At 35.8% G+C, this 24,609-nt stretch overlaps 1 protein-coding gene and 1 non-coding gene across 2 annotated transcripts in view; both read right to left on the bottom strand.

Moving 5' to 3' along the window:
- Positions 1-24,609, bottom strand: part of LOC105230290 (uncharacterized) — a 237,065-nt gene that overhangs the window by 97,039 nt on the left and 115,417 nt on the right. The window lies entirely within an intron of this gene.
- Trnat-agu (transfer RNA threonine (anticodon AGU)) lies at positions 9,295-9,368 on the bottom strand. Its single transcript has one exon. It is a non-coding gene; the product is annotated as a tRNA-Thr (tRNA).

The following is a 24,609-nucleotide window of genomic DNA, read 5'->3' as shown; positions in this document are numbered from 1 at the left end:
TATATATTTCTGGCCTAGGCAACACTAAGTGTTGCCAGGTGCAATCTGACATTTCTATTGGAAAGTTTGACATTTTTTAGCATAACATCACTCAGAACGTTTTGTCATTTAATCGTGAATTGTTTTATTTACAGGGAATTAAAAAATTCATCTCGGCCAAAAAATGGAATTAACTCGTGAACATTTTCGTGCGATCATTTTTCACAACTTTCGACGTATATTATCACGACAAGAGTGCATCGATGAACTAAAATCTTTGTATGGCTATGAAGCACCATCCTATAGCACTGTGAAAAACTGGTACAACGAATTCAATCGTGGCCGACGCTCGCTCAAAGACGAATTCCGTGAAGGTCGTCCAAAAACAGCCGTTGTGCCAGAAAACATCGATGCCGTACGTGAACTGATAATGCAAGACCGTCATGTAACATACCTTCAGATAGAGGCATGCCTATGCATTTCTCCCACCAGCATACATTCGATATTGCATGAGCACTTGGCCGTAAAAAAGGTTTGTTCTCGTTGGATCCCACACAATTTGACAATCGCTCAAAAAAAGGCTCGTGTGGATTGGTGTAAAGAAATGCTAAAAAAATACGATCGCGGTGCTTCAAAAGACGTTTATAAGATCATCACAGGTGACGAATCATGGATCTATGCGTATGAGCCCGAAACAAAACAGCAATCGACCGTGTGGGTCTTCCAAGACGAGCCAAATCCAACGAAAGTTGTTCGTGGAAGAAGCACTTCGAAGCAAATGGTCGACTGTTTCTTCGGCAAAACTGGTCATGTGGCGACTGTTCCGCTTGAGCAACGTAGGACGGTCAATTCTGAGTGGTACACCACCACTTGTTTGCCTGAAGTCTTCGGAGAAATTCGAGAAACGAACAAGAGAAGACGAATCATTGTGCACCATGGCAATGCGAGCTCTCACACATCGGCTCAAACCAGCGCTTTTTTGACCGGCCAAAACGTCGAATTGATGGGTTATCCGCCGTACAGCCCTGACTTGGCAGCCAATGACTTCTTTTTATTCCCACACATCAAGAAAATAATGCGTGGTCAACGATTTTCGTCGCCAGAAGATGCTGTTGAAGCATTTAAAACCCATGTTTTGGAGGTGTCTCAATCGGAGAGGAAAAAGTGCTTCGAAAATTGGTTTGAGCGCATGAAAAAGTGTATAAATCTTGATGGAGAATATTTTGAAAAACAATAACACCATTTTCGTTGATAAGTATTCCTATTTTCATTATTAGGCCAAAAATATATATAGCAGCCCTCGTATTAGGGATGAAGAGAAAATCGAAAGTGAAATCTACTTTTAGACTAATCTCCATGGATGTTGTTATAAAAAATTTCCACTGTTTTGGTCCACTTTTCTCGTTAAAATGACCAATGTTTCGGTCTCTGTTTGGGATGGATAATATCGGTTGAGTTATTAAATAAGCTTACTATCCTCTAGTCTGGTCCTAGTTCTTTGACTACACTGAGCATGATTCAGTTTGGAGTTGATTCTTATACACCATAATTTAATGTTGTTAAAGAAGTTTCGATTGGCAAATTGTCAAGACAGGTTTTTCAGATGATTCCATAATATGGGTAAATTTGTTTATAGGGACTTTCAGTTGATCATCAAAACGATTTTTTTTAATGAAATGCCGAGATTACTCCCAATTTCTCAGGCTTTTGGCTGCAACATATTCTTATGTACACAATCAGATTATCATTTAAATATATTTTTAGGCGCCGTAACCATTTTTCATATTTAATTTATAGACATTCTTATATAAATATATATATACTTATATTCCTGCAAATGTGCTGGCTGAGGTATCAGCAAAACAGGTTAGCAGCTGTTTCACTATTTCATTTTAATTTCATTTGATTTATTATCCACACAAGGGTTTCTTTGTCTGAATTTGTAATTTATTCAGCATCCTTCATAGCTACTCTTCATTTCGTATGCGGTTTCCATGCTTGGTTCGGCAAAGCCAGTGTATGTGTTTGTTTGTCGGCGGTCACATTGAAATAAATTTTGCGGCGAAGCAGCTTAAAGTGAGGAATATTAACATATTTATGCAAATAAATATGTATGTTTTCTAAAAGTTTTTGCCTTTTCACTAATCTGAATTTGACACCTTGAAAATGGTGTTAATTGATTTGTTTTTGAAATGAAATTAAATTGAGCACACACAACGCAACCAAAACCATAAATCAAAAATTTAGTAGTTTGGAAAGTAACGAACGTTTCAGAAAGAGAAGTAGAGTCCAGTCTTTAAAGGGTAAATATTTGGAATTTATCATAAATTTGTAACGATTTTACTACGACAATTACTTAATTACAGGGATTGTTTTTGGAGTATTGAAGTGGTAGCTGTCAAATCTGTTGTCAAGTGACAAATGTCAAACATTGCAGCTGATCAGACAGCTATTGCTTTAGAAAATTTAATATCTCTGCAAGACTTTATATTTTTGTTTTAAAGTTTAAGTTCAGAAGAGCATAGTAAACTCTCATCTATTTACACTTTGTTAAGCAATAGTCGCAATTTTTATTAAAGAGAAACGCTGAAAGCAAATCTTTCAGTGTGGCATATCCTTTATTTTCTTCCCTTCGTTGTTTTAGTATGAACTGTCACGCAAAGCAAGCAAAGTTGTATGTGAATGAGCCTCAAGTTGAGCGAACTGTGCTATGACATTGCAAAGATGAAATATTTTCAATAGTTAGAGAAGCAGAAAACTCAATTTCCTAGTTAAACATATAATTTGTTCATTTTTTCTTCTTCGATAATAATATATACGTATTTCAGTTTCATACGTTTCATCAGCTCACTGAAGCCCACAAAGTCGCAATAAGTCAAACGATTGCGGTGGTCAAAAGGTCAAAAATTGGATGAAAAAAATAATAATAATAACAACTCAAATAATAACAATAACTCAAAATATTGCTTTTAATTCAATGAAACAATATTGAGTCAACATCATTGAAAAATTATACAATAAAGTGCGGTCCTCCACAGAATTCGCTTTTCTCGTCGTCTCCGAGCTGTCTGCTGCGAAGCAGTAAAAAACTGCCATACTGGACTCTTTCAAGTGGCAGCGGGCAAATTATTTTTTTATTTTCTATACTTTGCGCACTTGTTTAGAGAGAAATTCAATATTAAAATGGACAGTAAATACTTTTATTCAATATATAATGCTATACACTTTTAGTTCTACTTATACAGTATCCATTAAAAGTTAGGAAGGGCTACTTAAAGTGAATTCATTCTGTATATTTCTCTTCAGTATAGAGCAGACACGATTTTGAGAGAACTGGCAATTGCAATATTGAATTCGGAACAAAAAAGTGGTTGGACGGACCTAAGATAGAATGAAAACTAAGGTTATTGAATGAAGACAAATGGTCTAAAGATAAACATAGGATAAATGCAAAACGATTACATAAGTGACTATATAACCCAGGGTATGAATTGGAATCAGCGCTATTAATTAGAAATACTGTAGAAAAAATCTCAGTAAATCTGCAAATTTATTACTCAGACATTTTCTAAGCATACCTCTAGGCTTTTATTGCAATTTACATATTCAGAGAGTTCAATCTTTCTGCGCACACAGTTCTTACATCTCTACATACAAACAAATAGCCCAGTATTAAAGTATTGTAAAATTGATATGGTTCTGATATTTTCTTGTGTGTTCTTGTTTATGGGACGTGCTGAACGACACCAAGGAACGGACACGGTGCTTTTGTTAAGCACACTTTTGTGCGGCACTTTCGTTCGCCGAAGAATACCATAACCGTGGACGTAAGCGCTTCACAGCGGTGCTGCCCATTCAGCATTTCAATTCGTGTAGCGAAGCTTAAACTTTAATTTTCGCTGTTGCTCATATCTTTTATGTAAGCAATTCCACTTTTAAGTGTTGCTTACATGACATTCAGTTGCATGAAACTGCTGGCGCTTAAATAGTTAGTTGAAAAATTGCTCGTACATGCATTCAGCACGCATTTTTGAGCGGTGTCTTCTGTTGCAACTTTCTTGGCTCAATAGTTGTTATTGTTTTCGGTGCAATTCCTCGCCTTGCTCGCCGTGTAAAATGCTTTCATGAATACCTGCTCTTATGCATGAAAGTTTATGTTCTACCGGGTTTATAATTAACTGCAACCGAGGTAAGGTTACGACTACAGGAGTCCATACAAATGGGCAACGTTTTTGTTTGCCTTTCGTCTGCCGGCAGATATTAATCTCGGTGTGGTAGTAAAAAGCCTGTGCGGTGAGTACATTTTCTGTGGAAGAGTGGGTTTACCAAGATGCATATCACTTTCGTACAAAGAGGTTAAGCGGGCAGGTAAAGTTCGGGGTATGCCATTTCATGATATATGACACAGAGATCCGCATTTATAGTATGTAAATAATCTGATTGCCACTTGCGTGCCGCGATTGTAAAAGCACTATTCCTTCAGAAAGAAAATAAATTTTGAAGCAAATATAAAGATTTCCTTCTTCAAGCAACTGCTCTCCGTCTTCCTCACTTCGTGGAACTACAAAGAACAAAGCATTAAAAAATATGAAAATGAAATTATTACGCAGCCAGCTGGATGACTGAGCATAGGTAATCAAGCGTTTGACTGTTGTTTCTTGGTATATACTAGTTCGCTCATCGCCTCTGCCTCTGTGTCCGGACATTGTTTCAGCGATGACGCTCCAATGCAGGCGATTATTTGCTGAGCTGGCCATTTTGCCGTTACTTCACTCGCTTTTTTCTTAGTCAGTTGACTATGACAGCTGTGTCAGGTGCTGTGCGAGCTAAAATTGATTGAAATCACCGTTAAGATTGGCCAAGTCCCCTGCACATAAACACATTATATCAACGCACTTCTTTACAGCGACTGGGAAAATATTGCTTTTGTTGCTTTGCCGTTCTTAGTCGTATTGTTCTTGTGGTTGTCAGAATGAGTAATGGTCGTTATGAATGGTTGTGCAGTCTACAGAGCGAAGAAATGTGAGTTAACTTGTGTAAAAAATATTGATTTAATATTAAAGGATAGAAGTTACCACAAAGTTTCATTAAGACTTAAAGTCAAAGCGAATAAGTTAGACATCAATTAGACTTGATTTCTGCGGAGTTAATTAGATGAAACTATTTCGCTAATGTACTTTGAGATATAAGAGATATATTCTTCTTCTTCCTTATTGGCGTAGACACCACTTACGAGGGTTATAGCCGGGTTTGCAACAGGGCGCCAGTTGTTCTTCCTGTTAATTTTTTGGTGACAATTCGAGATTCCAAGTGTAGCCTGGTGCTTTTCCACCTGGTTTTTCCAATGTAGTGTAGGGCTTCTTCTTCCTCTGCTTCTCCCAGCGGGTACTTTTGCGTTTCGAAAACTTTCAGAACTGGAGTGTTTTCCTCCATTCGGCAGGATGAGCGTGGCCGCTGTCTTTTAATTCGCTGAACTACAAGTATGTCAATGTTATCGTATATCTTATATAGCTCATCGTTCCATTGAATGCGATATTCGTCGTGGTCAATACGCAAAGAACTATACATAAATCTGTCGCAGAACCTTTCTCTCGAAAACTCGTAGCGGCGACTTATCAGATGTTGACATCGTCCATGAATATGCACCATAAAGCAGGTCGGGTATGATGAGAATCTTCTTCTAGAGAGGACTTTACATGCCTACTCAATCCGAAATAGCATCTGTTGGTAAGAGTTATTCTGCGTTCGATTTCAAGATTGCCGTTGTTGTTGGTTTTAATGCTAGTTCCAAGATAGACGAAATTATCTACGACTTCACAGTTATGACTGTCAACAGTGGTTTGTGGTTGAAACCCAAATGCGGGAATTAACTGACTTTTGTGTCAGTTGACTGTGGAGTTGCATTGCAACCGTTTGGCCGGAACCCCAAAGCACGGCAGAGGTTTTTAGATGGGCCATCGAACCCGACCAAGGTGGATTAGTGTGTCCTTTCCACACTGCTAATTGATACTGAAAAATGCGTAGCATTCTCAGGGCCGCTGATCAACGCCATTGATTTTGATCCGCTGTGCTTGTTGAGCGCCGTGGAGTAGGCTGTCGTCAGCAGGTATCCCCGTAAACACTCGGGACGTTGTCAACCTTGACGTGAGAGTCCAATCCGCGAGTCTGACTATTTCTACAAGAAAGGCTGGATTTCATGCTCCTAATCAGTACCGCTGTATTTGAAAAGCTCGGCGGGAATCCATCGATCCCCGCGTTTTTGTTCTTTAGATGAGTAATTGCTATTCGAATTTCTTCATGGTCGGCCAGTGCAACGTCTGCTCCATCGTCATCGATTGGGGAATCAAGTTCGCCTTCTCCTGGCGTTATACTTTCACTGCCATTCAGCAGGCTAAATAAGTGTTCCGTCCATAATTTTAGTATGTTCTGGACATCAGTCACTCGATCACCTCTGTGAGCAGACAAATTAACCTTTTCAAGGGTTGCCTGCTGTTGTGTTGGGAACCCGCCGCGTACAAAAACTACTGCCAATGAAAATGACAACGACATATATTAGTTGTATTTCAATATTGAGGAGCCCGTTTAAAAACAATGCTTTAATGTAACTGTCTTTCCGCTCATAAAAAGAGATTATTCCAAAAAAGCAACCACATGTGAAGTAATTTTCGTTCCATGGTTTAGGAAAGTTTTCGAGATAATTATACCTATGGGCCCGCCCAAGTGGTAGGTGTCAGGGCGGACGTCCGCTTTGTAGCAAAGGGTTCTTTCATTGCTCATTAACTCTGAACTTGTGAAACACTTAGTACATTTATGAGTATTGTTAAAAATGTCGAATCAAAACTGCCTAACTTGACATTTTTCATGTACCGAACCGACTTTAGCAGGTTTATTTGCTTCTTTTTCGATTTCGTGGCTATCCTCTGGGGTTTGCTTTGATCCTCACGCTTTTTCCATTTAATATGGAAAGTTAATGGGAAAAAAGAAAAAGGGGGTATTATATTCTAGACTATTAAAAAATCGAGTTTTTTTTTTGTACATTTTCAAAGTTTAACTATTCAAGAATATGTGTACAGAGGATTTTATCAAAAATTCAAATTATTTTACTGACGCCGGCCCATCCAAACTGGTTCCGCCGGATCGCGAAAACTTTAAAACGGCGTTTTCCTCAAAACTGGCATTTTTCGGAACGATGCCCACGTTGCTCAGGTTCTACTGGACCTATTTACTTGAAATTTTTCTAGAGTCTTCTTTGTAGACATTGTCTATAGTTGGAACTAGCCCCTTTCCCGTTCCCCAAATTTTTATTTTTATTAGTTTTAAAAAATTCGAAATAGGTCAGGAAAAAGTGATCCAAAACACTTTTTTTTACAGCAGCTCGCCATTTTGAGGAAATTTTTTTTTCTCCCACTTTGTCCGTAGTTTTCCGACTATTGCGACTTTGTTCTAGATTAATAATCTTGTATTTTTCTTTTTTTGGTTTTCAGATAACTAGGAGAGTTGAAATCATGGTTTAATGGTCACGTGGAAATTTTTTAGATACCCCCCAATGTCGTCAGCTCATAGTTTTTTGAAAATTTTTGACTTTTTTTTTAATTTTTTTTCTCTAACTTCTTCTAAAATTAACAATAACCTAATAAAAAAAATGGATAGTAAAAAATGATGCATTGCCTTTTTTTACGGAAACTTTTAAAAAATCAATAACTGAAATTCATGCTTCTAGACTAGAATTACCCCCTTAAATTCTTGCCATAAATGGGAATTTTAATTTAATCCCTTACTTTGAAAACCAGAGAGCAGTATTTAAACATTGTGTACAGTTTTGTGGCAAATCGAATCCCGCTGCTAATCGTTGCTTATACAATTTTTGAATCACTTACCCCGAATGTTATGAAATATTTCCCCATTTTTACGAATTTAAAAATTAATTCTCCTAAAGACACGTTTTCTTATTATAGTGCCAACTGTTACAATACATATTTATAATAGCCACAAGTTTATGCCAACCTTTTAATACTTCAAAAGTTTGGAAATTAAGCCAACTTGTTAAGCCAAATTGTATCGATAAGATGTCAATCACTCTGGCATGAAAGAAGCGCATAAAGGCCAAGTAACACGTTGCCAAAGTTAATGTGCTATACGAAAACGAACAAATTGCCAAAAATGGAAGACACTTCTGAACTACACCACGAAGGGGACTATTCACATTGTTAGTTATGGAAGGCTTTTTTTATTTAACTTAAGCTAAAAAATATTGACGCAATAAAAAAGTAGTACTTGAAATTTAATACAATACAATGTGTCTTTTGATAGCATGAAAAGTTAGGCCTCTGGTTAAACTATAAATTGTTAAGCTAAAAAAAATGTAAATGAATCAAATAAGCAAATTCTATAAATTTGGCGATTACAGTTAATTTCTACGATGTCAAAAATAGTAATGACTATTTGACGCTGTTTAATGAACTTTGTGAGTACTGACTGTCACAAGTGCGCCTCGTAAAGTACTTATCTGTAAGAGAAAAGCATATTTTCACAACAAATTGCATTCACCTATTACTAACAGTTCACTAAGTATTCCATCATTTTCTATCCAAAATAAATATTCACCTTGAATATACATACAAATAAAATTAATTGAAAATTATAAAGACTCATTTGGCACAATGACAGCTTAATTACAGCTGCATGCTTTGACATGTCACTCGAAGGCTTACTTTAAATCCTGTGCTCTATAATTCATCCTTGGACCTTGAACATCAGCTTGGTCGGCAGTTTTACATTTTCAAGCATAAATTCATGAACTCATTATGAACTAAATGGAAGCGCTCTTTTGTAATCATTATTCATTAAACTGCCAAATTTCCATTCAGCTTGCCAGCGCGACTGAGAAAATTGAAGGAAATGCGACGATGAATGTGGCGCAAAATTTTCTTAGTATTTCTTGTTGTTGTTATTGTTAAATGGTTGACATTTTTGTTCTTCGGTTCTTAGGCGAGCTCACTCATTTATGTCTAGGGAGATAAAAGTTTAATGTGTGCGCAAAGACTACGGCGATAAAGTGAAAGCATAAAAATAGTTAAACAGTTATACAATGTGGTCATAATAACGGATTTTGTAGCGGTCGGGTAAATATTCATGGAAAATGCTCTTGGAAACAACGTCTTAATCAGCAACCGCATAGTATGTATGATATCTAATTTTTGAGCTGGATGAGATGGAAATGGAAGGTGTACTACCTCAATGAATGCTGAAGTTAATATTAATTAGAAAATAAAAAACTGGAAATGCTTTCACCTCTGTTAAGTGATTTGAAGCATTAGGCCCCGGCGAGATTCGAACTCACGATCTCCTGTTTACTAGACAGGCGCTTTAACCAACTAAGCCACGGCGCCATGTTGCCGACTGTCGCTGGCTAAGCACGCACTTTTTTGTATATACTATAAATCGAACTCATACATATTTAATTTTACAACAATAAATAAACTTTTGACGAGATAAGAGTGTTGCATAAATAATATAAAGAAAATAGAAAAAAATTTCGAATATTTATTTATAGATGAGTGCGTACAATTTTTGAATTGGTTTGGGAGATATGACCGCTAACTAAATATCTGTTTGATATTTTTGAAACATACATAGACACATGTATTAAATTCTTTATAAATATGAAAATTGTGCGTTGACAATGAAATTTCAAAATAAATGTTTGCGATATGTTTTACTTCCTTATACATTTTCTGCGCCCTAAGAAGCTGATAATTTGTCGTAACTATCGAAATCGGACCACTTCAGGGTTTAACTGCCATATAAACAGACGGATATATTTAAATCAAGAAAAAATTCTTCGTGAAGCATACATTTTTTATTGCAACTTGCTTTGAAGCTTGTTTATATTACTACCAGGTAATATGATTTTCGGATAAATTTGACCCAATGTCATTTTTGGCGGGTTAATATTTTATTTTTCAAATCTCTAGAAAGCAATTTATGTACTTAAGATTGTACTTAGGAAGGGTTATACTATTCATAATGACTTATTTAGACGTATATGCTGCATCAATAAGTGATTACTAAGTAACCTTGACTGTATTCAGAAGTATATTTACGTGCGTTTCTTCAATATACTTCTGGCTACCAGCGCTGGCCAATTTAGTAAGCCTTTTGTCTCAGAACTCACGTTGTAATCAACCATTTTTTGAATCATTTTCATTTTTTGAAGCCGAATTGAAAAAAAAAAACGAACAAAAGCGGCACAAAAGAATTGCATAGCTTTGCATTTTTCAGAGCTCGCTTTACAGTTTCAACGTAAGCTTTTGTGCAAAGCTTTCTTTCTTTCTCAGTAGTGGCATTGTCGTGCTACAGACGAAAATAATTGCTGCTGAAGCCACCATATACGCCTAACTATACTCTCATCGAAGAGGCGATTCATCGAAAAATTAAGACAGCGAACAATGAAGCACTGGCATTGATAGCCAGCATATTGCGTGTAGCATAATGTCACAAAATATGAGTGAATAAGCGATATACCTACAAAATCGTTGAAATTAAATGATTAAATATAACTAACTTTTGTGTAATGTTATATAAATATTGTTATGAATAGCTTAAGTGAAAAATATGCACCCTCAGTCCATTTCATTAGCGATTCAGTTTCTGAAAATTCCATGCTATAAATTAAATATGTTTTTATTTCCACTTAAATCGTAGAATTGGTACATTTCTTCACTGTAAAGGTCAACAAACTGCTGACGACTGTAGACGACAAAAATATTATATATGTATATGTAAAGCACCACTAAAATATTTATTGTTAGCATTGCAATTTTCCATTGTATATCACTATACGAGGTTTGACAATTAAGTAATGAGACTGATTTTATTGCCGCGCTTGTGGTAAATCTGTGACCTTGAATTCCCTTTCTCTTTTTCCGGCATCCCTCCCCTCTCCATTGATATATGTACCATGATTATTGCCTTTTTTGATAGCCGTCCACAAAGAATTCGTTCCACTGGGGAAAACTGTGAATCAAGTCTACTATTGCCCAGTACTCGAAAGATAGCGAAAACGAGTCAACAGGGTGCGCCCAGACTTCGCTCGTAACTGGATCCTTCATTACGACAACGCGCCGTGCCACACCACCCTCAGCATGTCCCGGTATTTGGACTCTAAAGGCATCGCCGTATTGCAACAGCCGCCTTATTCGCCCGACATGTCACCCTGAGGCTTTTTTTGTTTCCTAAAACAAAATCGGTGGCCATTTTGAGTCGATTACGGACACCCAGGCGGCCGTGACGAGGGTACTCGCGGACATCCCAGTCGAAGACTTCCAGAAATGTTACGAAGCATGGAAAACGCGCTGGAATCGCTGTATAGCTGCCCGAGGGGATTACTTTAAAGGGGATGGCAGAGTTGTAGAATAATTTTCAAATATAGGGTTTTTTGGAATCAGTCTCATTACTTAATTGTCATACCTCGTATATGCATTAGGATGGGTAAAAATTTTTTTTTTTTTTCGCTTGGAAAATTTGTTTTTGACATGAAAAATAAGTTCTTAGAATCCTCTAAGAAAATTTCTCAGCTTATGCTTGGGCTCATAATTGTAACGGTAAGATATCCATTTTTTTCTTAATACCAGATAGAACATATCAGATCTCCCTTCCAAATACCTGAAAAAGTAATATAAGAAACCATTTTGTAGAGCAGTTTTCCATTTTATAATGTAATAACACTTCCTTCGATATTGCAATATTACTTTAACCAATATTCCTTGCCAAATTTTGCGAAGATATCAATGAAAGAGTGTTTCATACAATCACTTAATTTCGATCTTCAGCTTGTATGGCAGCTACAATGATACGATATCAACGGGTTCGACAAATGAAAAAAACCTATATTTCAGAGTTCCAAGCGAAAAAATATTGGTTTCTTTTTTACCCACCCTAATATGTATATTCATATGCAAATATCGTGCTTAAAATGTTTGTTCTTATCAAAATAATTTTTGCCAATTTTTAAAGCGATTCAACGCGATTATTTGCGACTTGGTTTGTTGAGTTCATTTAATTTGCAATTTGTATTTTAATAATGCAACAATGTGTTTCAGGAAACTTATGTTCCAATAGGGTTTGAGCAAAATAACTTATATCCAGAAATGTTTTCTCTAACATAAAAATAAACCCGTTATCTTAAAGCTTCTTCGCTATTGTACTACAAATACTTTGCAGTATTTAAATATTTTCCACTCTCATTTAAATTACTTCACGCTCACAAAATCGCTTGTCGCAGGTACTTACATACATATATGGACATGCTTTTGTTTGTGGACCTTGCCCACAAATGCGATAATTATATTATAAGCATTCTCGCATAAAGTACAGTAAGCATTACTTCATCGGCGAGACCGCTGGTCACTTAAGTATTCCTTTGCACGTGCTTCGTCGCCAGCGAGTCGGTGTGGTATGTGAGTGGATTTTCATTGTCTGCTAACGTAATTTTACAGGGTTTTTATGTTTTTATGGGGACTTGTGAAATTCTTTCATGCTTTTATGACGATAAACAAAAGACAGCATGGACTATTACAAAAGGTTATATGTAAATATGAGTAAAAATTTGTTTCGCTTTGTGCATTGAGAGATAAAATATTGAATAAAATGGATGTACCTTAGTTTACTTACTGTGAATGTCTTTCTTTTGATTAAAGAACGAATAGATTAATTAATAATTTAAGTAAACAGGTGCGTAAGTCAAGTTCTGATTGATTTAGGTTGAATACATCCGTATGACTGTAAGTACCGATCCAATATGTTTAATCTTAATCTGAGTAAGTTGAGCACTTTCTAAGAGTAGATAGTAGTTCAAAGGATTTTTTGTGATCTACGCTAGGACACAAGAATCTTGCAGACCTCAAATGAAACTGAACTTCGACCCAGTGCCAGTATGATGTTATTGAATCGAGAGTGACTTTTATAGTTCTCAGCAGTTTTCTTATAGCTAGACACTCATACATATCATACATGTTAATCACTTCTTAACTAGTTTTCATTCGGGACTAGTTAGTGAGCTTATAATCAATATTGCTGCTCTGCTATTGGACTGAATACTTACATTTTTAAAGAGAATTGAAATGCAGAACAATAGGTCTACTGCTATTTGCGTGGCAGTCGTCTCTACTTGAACGCTTTGCAGTAGTTTGGAAGTCTGAATCACACGATCTATCCATAAATAACTCATCGTAAAAGTTGATCCAACAATATAGTTATAGGAAGGAAGTTGAATCTGCAAATAAAAATCCATAAAAAATTCAGCAAAAGTTGATCCCACGAGACAATGGTAAGGAAGGCAAATCTTCGAATGATTGCGTAGTGTCCATCTTTATGAAATGAAAATGAAAAATGAAGAAACCCAAAAATTGGAAAAACATACTACCAGCTATTAGTCTTAAGTTTATATTAAACGAGGTTTCAGGCTGAGCAATTTTTGATTTTTTGTATCTCACATATTGCTGAAGCATTGCGTTGGTCAAAAAAGAAGACTTTCACGCTGCATGAAATTGAAAATTGACAATAAGGAAGCCATACGCCTGCTGTAGAGGTCTTTGAAAAAATCAATAGCATATTTCGGCGGCCTTAGCGCCATAAAAGAAGAGGAAGAAGACACAATAGCACGACTCTTATTAAATTAATGCCAATTTTATTAAACTGTTTTATGACTTAATAAAAATTACTGAGGCAGATATCTGATGCAGCCACAAATTTTATTTATATGACGCACTTAAAGTATATTTTTTTCAATTTATATTATCATTACAAAAAAGTCCAAATATTTTGTAATGAAAGCTTTTGTACGTATGTAAGTAAGAACCATTAGCGCACCTTGCTGGGACCGTGTGAAAAGTTTGCAGAAATATTTTAAATTTATATTTATGTAAGGGAGTTTTTTGTAGATGCGTCTTTTGCACTGAAATCCATTAGACTACCGTTAAAATTTGACGCGCACAAATACTCCAACGCATTAATTAGCTTGAGTACATGCTTCACGCTGCCTATATACATACATACATACATATAAACGTGAATTTATAGGCAAAGTTTCGGTGAGGTGTTAATGCATGCAGCAAGCAATAAATATTGCAGTATTTCTGTTAAAAGCAAAATCTGCATATCTTAAATTTTTATTACGCGAAATAATGTTGCCGCTGGTATAATGAAAATTTTCAGGTCAACATGTTAATCACAGTTGTGCAGAAGAATGTGGTGATTTTTAGATGAATTTAATATGTTTGTATATTAATATGTAAAAGTAGTGCAGCTTGCTGCTTGAATGGCATGTTGTGATATCCGCGTGGCGGCGTTTTAAGGATTGGATTTCCAATATAAATAAGCACTGAACTTTCGCTAATTCAAAGCATTTGTGTTAGAAAACATTGAATATATACACTAAAGAGACTTTAAAGACTTATTTAACTACCCTGCAAATTAAATTCAAATAATCAATATACCTTTAACAAGTTTTATTAATTTATTGTACAATACTCGTATCATGAGCAATTTGCTGCTTAAATTAAATTTCTGCTGTCTGCTAAGGTAACGGATGACTTTTCCACCCCTACCCCACCAGTAAGAGCATTGATGTTGCTCTCCATTTTCGTCGGCAACGTTCAAAGAACCAAAGAAACCTGAGTGACGCGTATTTGAACAAAGGGTGAACAACCTACTATAATGTTGCGTATACGCAATGGTGTGTCCCACTCATCTCTTAAGCATGCACATGTGTATGTTCACACATGCGTGTGGCCGCTAACTGAATTTAAGTACATCAAAGCAATATTTATAGTGATTTATGCGTGCATTTTCCACGATTTAATATTTTAATATGCAACTTTAAGCGCGTAAAGGAGATATAGGCGAAGCGTTCCTGCTCTCATTATAGCAATGTGAAATATGGCGTTGGCGGGCTGTGAACTGAAAAGCCGCTCAGAGACTGCGTAAATATTGACAGACGTGCTCTTTGGTAGAAATTATGTGACTAGGTTGTAAAAAGTGCGACGTCTGCAAAGCGCTGACAGTGAAAGAAAATGCGCATAACTGTGCATACAGATATAGTTGTATGTTTATTCGTTGGTGTTTGTCGGCAGTAACAGTCAATGTCAACATCTTCACCAATGAAACTTAGTCAATAGCATACCTTGACTGGCTGATAGTCGCCAAACTCTCAAAGTCAATGTGCAAGACATTGCCTTGGGATTAAGTAAATATGCCATATATGTATGTATTCACATGTACATATCTATTAGTATGTACACAAATGTAATATACAAATAGTTGTAATAATATTGGATTACGCTCACGTGCTTACAAATATGATGTACTAAAATATTCTTGTTAAGTGACAATGTCAATAACTGTCGTTCATGTAGCTACAACTTTCTGAATGAGTTGTTTTACTCATACATATATAATATTAGTATGTTTGTTTGTAATGTTTGTAAAAATGAAATCAAAATTCATTAATTTTCAAGATATTGTGGACACCAGCTCAATATTTGTCTGTAGTTGTAAAAGTTTATTGGCACGTCTCGTGGGGGTCTGCTGCGTCTTGACAACAAGCTCGACATGTTTAATGAAGCCTGTGAAATATAGTTATTAAATAGCTCTATTATACTTTATTAAATAATGGTTTTAGCGGCTCATGTTAGTCATGAAAGCACTAAAAAGAATAAAGGTGAAGGGCACAGATGCTATAATAAGATGTAAGGAAATGTTAATACTGAGTTAACCAAAAACAGACTAGCAATATGCTTACATTCAAAAAACTTTAAAATTAGATATACTTATAGATATTTATAGTCACAACAGTAACTAATTATTCCGAAAATTATATGTGAATAGAACCGAAAGATCTGAAGGATCGTTGATTTTTCCATATCAAAACAGAGAACGTTTAAAATGCGTATGTGGGTATATGATTATGTTCAAGTGACTAACTGATCAATTTCCTTTACTTTGATCTTAATAATTTTAACCTCAGACATAAATTCTCTAAGTTAAGACACTGACTCCTTTATTTTTTAAGAGTCATAATTACCATATTATAATATTTTATTAGCAAAATCTTACAGCCGGACTGATGAAGTGTTAAGGTTTAAGTTGCATGTTTGAGTGAAGTGAGTAAAGAACTTAGTGGCGTGATTGAAATTATCGTCATTTGCCTAGTCATTATAACATGACCATCTATCCACATTATAAGTAATAGCATTCTGAATTGTTATCGAGCGCCTAAGCGTTTATAAATGTCATAAAAATTACTTCATATATACCCAACAGGAAATGTAATGTATTAAAATTACGGCATGTCGTTACAGAATAGCCAAACTCGAGATCCATGATGATTTCATGTCTAAAAGGGCTTTGCAGTAGAGAGGTGATTTCTCATTGCATTGTTAAAGTTTACTTCAAGTATATTGAATGTGAGTTAACTTTTAACTTGACAACTGATATTGACACCCGTTTGTTCATCCCTTCTTTGTTATATTCCTGCAGTGCCTGTCCCTTTCGATGATTATCGTCCTAGTGCTGTCATCATAATTATTTGCTTTAAGCGTTATATGCATATCGTTGTCATCATAAACTAAACAACAACAATAATAATAACACATTAAGTGAGGCTGCGTGTTATTTGCTCGTCACGTCCAAAACATTGCTTTAAGTACTTCCTTCAATGTGCCAGTGACAAGATTGTCTGAACATAACTATTCAATCTTCCTTAATTGTATTCTATTCACAATAGTTTTGCTTTATTAAATAATATGTTTGGCTTACGTATTTCTTCTCAATCAAGCAAAGGCTTCTTGGGTTGCCACTTCAACAAATGTTATCCAAAAGATGAGAGAAATGATGATCGTTATAAGATTTAATTGTTTATGTTGGTTAAGTATCATAGGTGTTGAGAAAGAAAGGTGTGGAGAATTCTTTAAATGAGTGGAGAATAACCTTTTCATAACTTAAAACGGAGTGACATATTTTTATCTTCTGAGCTGGCTTGGCTATTGTTCTAGCTGCCACAAACAATTTGAAGCCCGTACCGAAAAGTACAACAAAAATAGTATGAGCCCATTGTGGTATGCAACCTTGCTGCCTGGCAGGCACTCCCGCATTGCAATTTGAGACTCATATGTACGCTTTATTGTTGACTAATTTCTATTCAACTGCATAACGGAAACGGTGCAGCCAGTCCTCGTATCTACTTATGTAACCATTACACTGGAAACGCAATTGGAACATTGGTTTTAATTTTTAAATTTCCATTTAGGAAAATGGCTGCGAGTGGCTGTTAAAATACAATGGAATATTTAGTGGCTTGCAACATAAACGTGTGTAAGTTAAGTGAGGGTTGTTGCGAAAAACATTTCTATTTAGTTTAGTAGGTATATTTTGAAAAAAAGGGGCTTCGCTTAGCCAACATTCTCATTTAACCAACAAAAGAGATGCCTGTCCGCTTGCCTAAAACTCTGAAGAACTAAATACATTTGCTTTAGACTCATGACGATTAGCGCTTTGTACAAATATTCTTTCGAATTATGGTTTCAATGATGAAAATCGGATCATATTTCACAGATACCTTATACTCGTATTGGTAGTCGAAAAAGCCATTTCGTATTTTGTCAACAGATGTCGTTGCAGTCGTATATCTCCAGTGCAACCAATCAAATTGCGTCATACCACATAATGTTGAAAAGGCGAGATTTTCAGCTTCACTTAGCCAGAAAAAATTAAATCCGGGAAGAAAAAAGTTGCAGCTGTTCAAAAATGAGTTAAAAAAATAAAAAAAATTCGCTATACGAGGTTTGACAATTAAGTAATGAGACTGATTTTATTGCCGCGCTTGTGGTAAATCTGTGATCTTGAAAATCCCTTCCTCTTTTTCCGGCATCCCTCTCCTCTCTATTGATATATGTATCATCGCTCTAGATTGCTTAATTCGCATGCTGCGTCAAGTTGAGTAGACGTGTGTTTGTAGTGCTCGTCGCGAAAACGGAAAAATGAAATCAAGAGCAACGAGTCGCGATAAAATGTTGCGCCAAATTGCGCTAAAATTGTAAGAGTGTATGGAAAACGATGATTATTGCCTTTTTTGATAACCGTGGAATCGTCCACAATGAATATGTTCCACCAGGGAAAACTGTGAATCAAGTCTACTATTGCCAAGTACTCGAAAGATAGCGAAAACGAGTCAACAGGGTGCGCCCAGACAACGCTCGTAACGGGATCCTTCGTCACGACAACACGCCGTGTCACACCGCCCTCAGCGTGTGCCAGTATTTGGCCTCTAAAGGGATCACCGTGTTGCAACAGCCGCCTTATTCGCCCGACATGCCACCCTGTGACTTTGTTTTGTTTCTTAAAACAAAATGGGTGGTCAAAGGAACCCATTTTGAGTCGATTACGGACATCTACACGGCCGTGACGAGGGTACTCGCGGACATTCCAGTCGAAGCGTTCCAGAAATGTTACGAAGCATAAAAAAAGCGCTGAAATCGCTGTATAGCTGCCCAAGGGGACTACTTTGAAGTGGCAGGCAGACAGAGTTTTAGCATAATTTTCAAATATACGATTTTTATGGAATCAGTCTCATTACTTAATTGTCATACCTCGTATTTTGAAATTTTTGTATAAAGAAGGGAAACCAATGAAAATTGTGAAGTTTACGCAGACGATGCTGTATCAGTTCGTGTAGCACAACAATGTTTCACTCGTTTTCGTTTTTGAAATTTCGGTTTACACTGATGAAAAAATGTCTAGTGGAAAAATGTCAAAAAGTGGTCGCTCAAATTGGTACATATTTGTTTATTTATTTATTAGTATAAATATAAAAAAAATAAGTTGAAGTTTAATTAGAAATACATATCATGAGTTATATCGTGGAGTGTATAAACAATTTTTTTCGGAATTTTTTGATGACATCTGTCGGAGAAATGGCTGGGTGAACGAGATGCGTTTTTACACTGGCGGACACGATTTCTCATGATTGAATCATCTGAAACACAAAAACCCAATTTATTCTTAAAAAGTACGTGAATAGTTTTCATCCCTACATGAAAAAAAGTTGATAAATGAAACAATAATTAAAGTTTTTTTTTATTTTTTCCCCATGTTTTTTTACATAAATTTTGTCATAACATTGTCAATAAATTGTAAAAAAATATAGAGAGGATAGCCAGGCGTTTTGTGAACATTAAAAAAAATAAGCAAATCGGTTGAGTAGTTCGACCGGAATCACGTCCACCAGTTTAAAAAAGTGTGTTTTGAGAAAAACGCGTTTAATTTTTGAGGTACTGAAAAAGCATACACCAGGTGTGCACTCCGAGCGCTCCGAACCCCGAGCGGTATTATTATTTTTGGGCCTTTTTCGAAACCGTCCAATGGTAAAGTGGATTTCTACTCTCTATAATTCTAAGGGTATTCTAAAGGAACAGAAAATGCAAAAAAAAAAAAAAAAATTGGAAAAAGATTGCCCTACTGACCCCTTAATACACAAAAAAAGTTTACCCTTTTCATATGTAAATAATCGGCGTGACGAGCTTAGTCGATTTAGTCATACTTATGTACGTGTGGTGAACCCTTTTATTTGACAAGATGTCTTTATGACATTTGACATGGATTATTGCTCGGTACTAACTTGTAATGATTTGTTCAGATCAGACCACTATAGCATATATAAAATTATTACAAGGAATCGTTTGTATTATGGCTTTAGTGTAACTGAAGTTAACGTTTTTTCATTTTTTTTTTTAATTTCCGCTACTTTTATCCCTGTTTTAAGTAGAGTCATAAAGTCACTGTGCACATACATACGTACGCATGTTAACCAATAACCTTTGTAAGCGATGAGCTCATTAAAAAATTGTTTATTGTTGTTTAACTGAAATAGGAGAAGAAGCGCTCTGTATATAGTAAATAAAAATGAAAACCGCGTTTTATGTCTTTCTTTACCGGGAACGATATAAAAGTGGTTATATGTAAGTGACTGTGCGGCAAGCGAATATAAATGCAGACCTCAAATACTTCCTACAAACCAATGTACATACTCACAAACACAAATACAAATATTTATGTGAACTATTTTATCCTAACTTTTATTTTATTCTCCCTCCTTCTACGCCATGTTGCAGTTCTTGCACACGGTTCGATTGAAATCGCGCAGCATCGATAAATTTGTAAAGGAAACTGTAAACATTGCATCGAAACGCAATAAATATCGGAAGTTGCATGCGGGAATATCACGTTCATGGCTACTTGTGATCTGAATTCTTATACATCTGACTTTCTGATGTATTTGTGTACGTGTTTACCGTTATTAGCGCAAAAGTTCTCGTGACTTTAAAAGTTGGCAATTCCATTGTGAGTAAAAAGGCTAATTGGAGGTCCGTTTGGTTGGGGGATAGAGGTGCCTCAGCTAAAAGGTAAATTATACGAATGTGATAAGCTTAGACGAATAGCAGTTACAAAAAAATACATTGAGTGATAGAGATTTTAGGAATGCAAAAGAAGGTTACCAATATTCAGAAACGAATCAAAAATTGTTTTGTGAAAGTGTAAAATAGCTGAACTGGTAACTGTAAAATCATTGCATGTGCTATATTTGAACATGAAAGTACGAGTATTCTTAGTAACGGCCATACTTGATTTAAGTATTTTTCAAGCGAATTCCTTATGAGTTTTCTTCCTTTATATGCGTTCAACTAGTTCTGGGTATTCAAGTTTGATTTGCACTCAAATTTAGTCTTCTCTACTATTCTCTCTACTTCCTCTCTACTTCTCTGTTCACATTCAACTAGATCGGTGATTTTTGCCACTAACCTTGATATCAGAGCTTCAGCTGCGGCTGCCTTATACCAAAGTGGAACTATAAAACTTTAAATGCATTTTTTTCATTTCAGCTAAAAGCAACTTGCTCAAAGCTCATGAAATTTCGACAATTTTCAAATTCAACAACGGCATTAGATAAATAAAACTAATGGAGAATTTTAGTGCCCGAATTTTTTATTTCAAGACATGCAAACGGCGGCTTTACACCGCTAGGTTTCTGTTTTCATAGCGCTCCACGCTTCAGCGCCTGCCCTAAATATGTGAGTGTCTGAGTGCAAACCAAACGACTGAGCGGAAGTCTATGCTCTTTCAAGTTTATTATATATTTATATATTTTCGTACATATAAACACTGCTGTTTGGGCCTCGTCTGCCGGCCGTTCGCAGCCTTAACCACATATTTAGATATTTATGTACATATGTATGTACGTATGTGTGCGTGAGGCCGCCATTATATGCTGCACCGCTAAACTGAAGGCCAATAAAGTTATTTTAATGCAGCAGCACGTCATGACCATAAAAATGCTGAGTTGCGCTGCAGCCAGTTGGGTGTTCATGTGTTCACAGTTCTATCCGCGTGCACTTGCATTGCATTTACAAATATCTTTATAGGGACACACACATACTAGAGTACATTTATAATGTAAATCTGCATATTGAATGGGTATAGTGTGGTGAGGTGGTGTATAGTGTGGCAGGTATGTTTGGTGTAACATTTGAGGACCGCAATAAAATTGACAGTTATTGGTAGGATGCTAGAATATACTCGCTGGTTTTAAGTTAAGTTAAGGAGAGGAATCCTAAAACCAATTGGATAAGCCTTTTGTGTGACTATTCACGTATTCTCCTCAGTTAGTAAGAAACCTGTTAAGATTGATGTTTTAAGTAATACGAGGTTTGACAATTAAGTAATGAGACTGATTTTATTGCCATGCTTGTGGTAAACCTGTGATCTAGAAATTCCCTTTCGAGTCAACAGGGTGCGTCCAGACATCGCTCGTAACTGGATCCTTCATCACGACAACGCGCCGTGCCACACCGCCCTCAGCGTGTCCCAGTATTTGGCCTCTAAAGGGATCGCCGTGTTGCAACAGCCGCCTTATTCGCCCGACATGTCACCCTGTGACTTTTTTGTTTCCTAAAACAAAATCGGTGGTCAAAGGAACCCATTTTGAGTCGATTACGGACATCCAGGCGGCCGTGACGAGGATACTCGCGGACATCCCAGTCGAAGCGTTCCAGAAATGTTACGAAGCATGGAAAACGCGCTGGAATCGCTGTATAGCTGCCCAATGAGACTACTTTGAATAAATTTTAAATATACGGTTTTTATGGAATCAGTCTCATTACTTAATTGTCTTACCTCGTAATAATATCGTGAAAATTTTAGAAAATACAAGAAATTCGAAATATTCTGCAAGCCTTGCAACCCAGTAAATAGTTGAAATTTCTTAAATTCGCTACTAGGTACTACCCTGCGTATGAGCAACATTTAGTGTGTTCACTTCCGTGTGCTCACTTCCGTTCTGGAAACTGCGAAATCGCGATTTACACTGATGGAATAATGTATCTTGCGGAAAATGGAAAAAATGGCACATATTTGTTTATTTTTTTTGTTTGTTAAAAATACGAAAAGTCTTTTTCGACTACCCAATGTAACAATAACTATTGATGAACTATTTGCTCAGCTAATATTTTAGTAAATTAAATGCAAAACTGATGCAAATGCTAATCATTTATTTAACAAAAAAATTTTCTTAGCTAATAATCAAAATTGTATAAACTTAATACTTGTTACGTATTCGCTTACGCTCTCTAATTTACAAAGAACAATTTCATTTCAAATAAAATTGTGGCCAGTGCTAATGAAGTATGCGCACAATTTTCCCTTTTGACTTTAGCAATTATCAAATTCTCAATGGTTCTTCTAGCTCAACCCACATTCCATTAAGATGACAGAAACTTTCGTCCCGTTCGTTTGAAGTTTTTGCGTGCATAAAGTTGTGTCCACAGCAAGTGCGCTCGTATGAGCGAGTTGCCGAACAAACAGGAATTACAAAAGTCGGCTGAACTTTATGGCGCATACTTAACATATATTTTCTTGTACGACTGTACTAAGAGTTTGAGAGAAACACCAAAGTGGCGCATGCATTTGTAAGTTTTATGACCAAAATTCAAAGTTTAGATGCTTAAAGTTGCACCTGTGACTTATGCAGGCGGCGAAAAGTAAACTAAAGCACACATGTGAATGCAAAATGACTTTCATTCAAATATTATTGCATTTATTGAGCTTAGAAAATAGGTTAAAAAGTAAAGGATTATAACGCAGTGCAATATTATGTAGAATAAGGAAGTATATATCCTCTATACAATGACGCCACTAAGGTCTTTTCAGGCATTTTTTTCTTCTATTCTCAGACAATATAGTGTATTTTCATGCTGTGTGAGTCAGAAGAAAAGCACTCTCCTCAAAGAATGCGAAAGCTAATGCCGCAGAAAAATGTTGTAGCTATATTCAACATACATAATACTACTACCTAAAGCTCAATTTACATTTAATATTAAATAATCGAGTGTGCGTATGAGCAATTTGGTTAAGAAGGCATTTCGCGTCATGTATAACCAACAGTGCGTATGAGTAACTTTTTATGTGATACTGCTTTTATAAGTGGTAGCTATTAATCACTTCATTAAACACATTAATAAATGTACATATGTAACAATCATTCATTGGAAAATTCAACCTTTTCTTATGCTCTATTTATTACGATTGGAATAAAATGATAACATTAATTAAGACTTTTTATTTAAATTTACGTACAGATTTTTTTAAACACCGTACAAGCTAAAATATAAAAAAAAAATAATATTTGGCAATTTTATTCGCATATTCTTGAGTTTCTTTAAAACAATTTCCATCACACTGCTTATGAGCAACTTTTTTGCTGATAGATACCCATTTAAATAAAATAATTTTAACAGACACTCAAAATTCTCAACTTTAACTATTCAGTATTAAAGTTCCATCACTAACTTTTTGAATGTATTATCCAATCAGTTGCCACATCATTGCTCAATTAAACAAACTTTGCTTTTTTCCATTTCGTTCTACAGTAGGTGCTGTTATTTATGTTAGCACACACATACAAATTCTTTCTTGGCTTCTCTGTAGTCTGCTGAAATGACCAGACTCATTCAAGTGGAGAATTGTCTGTGTAATTATTCAATTTGCTTAATTATAGCAATCATGCAGACAAATTTGTCAAATCGTTGGTTATTTGTTTGATCAATACAGATACGGGTAATACAGCTTAAATCAGAAAATTAATGGAGAAAATTATGAAAAAAAATGAAAAAATGAAAAAGTTTATCTTAGGGGCGTGCTGAAATATTTTTCTTTATTTCGATCATAATCCGAGGGTGAGTAATTACTAAAGTTGCGAGAGAGTTGCTTAAAGAGTGACAATTGTATAGAAAAAGTAATAATAGTAGGGTTGGATGAAAGTTGCTCATACGCACTGACAACTTTTTACCAGTCAATATATTTATATTTATGGTACATCAGTACATACGGTTACGCTAGAAAACGTTCACAGAATGCATTCAGCCTGAGTTGATTTGTGGCAATAGAACTTGTCTCCTGGTCTGTTGAATAGATACGAAGGTGGTCTGACAATTTAACTGCAATGCCCGGTTGAGCAAATATTGCGAGAGAAATACTATAGTAGAGTATATTCTCGTGGAGACATAAGCAACTCAAAAGGCCTCG

The sequence above is a fragment of the Bactrocera dorsalis genome, chromosome 2, assembly GCF_023373825.1.
Source record: "Bactrocera dorsalis isolate Fly_Bdor chromosome 2, ASM2337382v1, whole genome shotgun sequence".
In the NCBI taxonomy this organism is placed as follows: Eukaryota; Metazoa; Arthropoda; class Insecta; order Diptera; family Tephritidae; genus Bactrocera; species Bactrocera dorsalis.
Note: the sequence above shows the minus strand (reverse complement) of the source record. Positions and strands in the feature narration are given on the sequence as shown.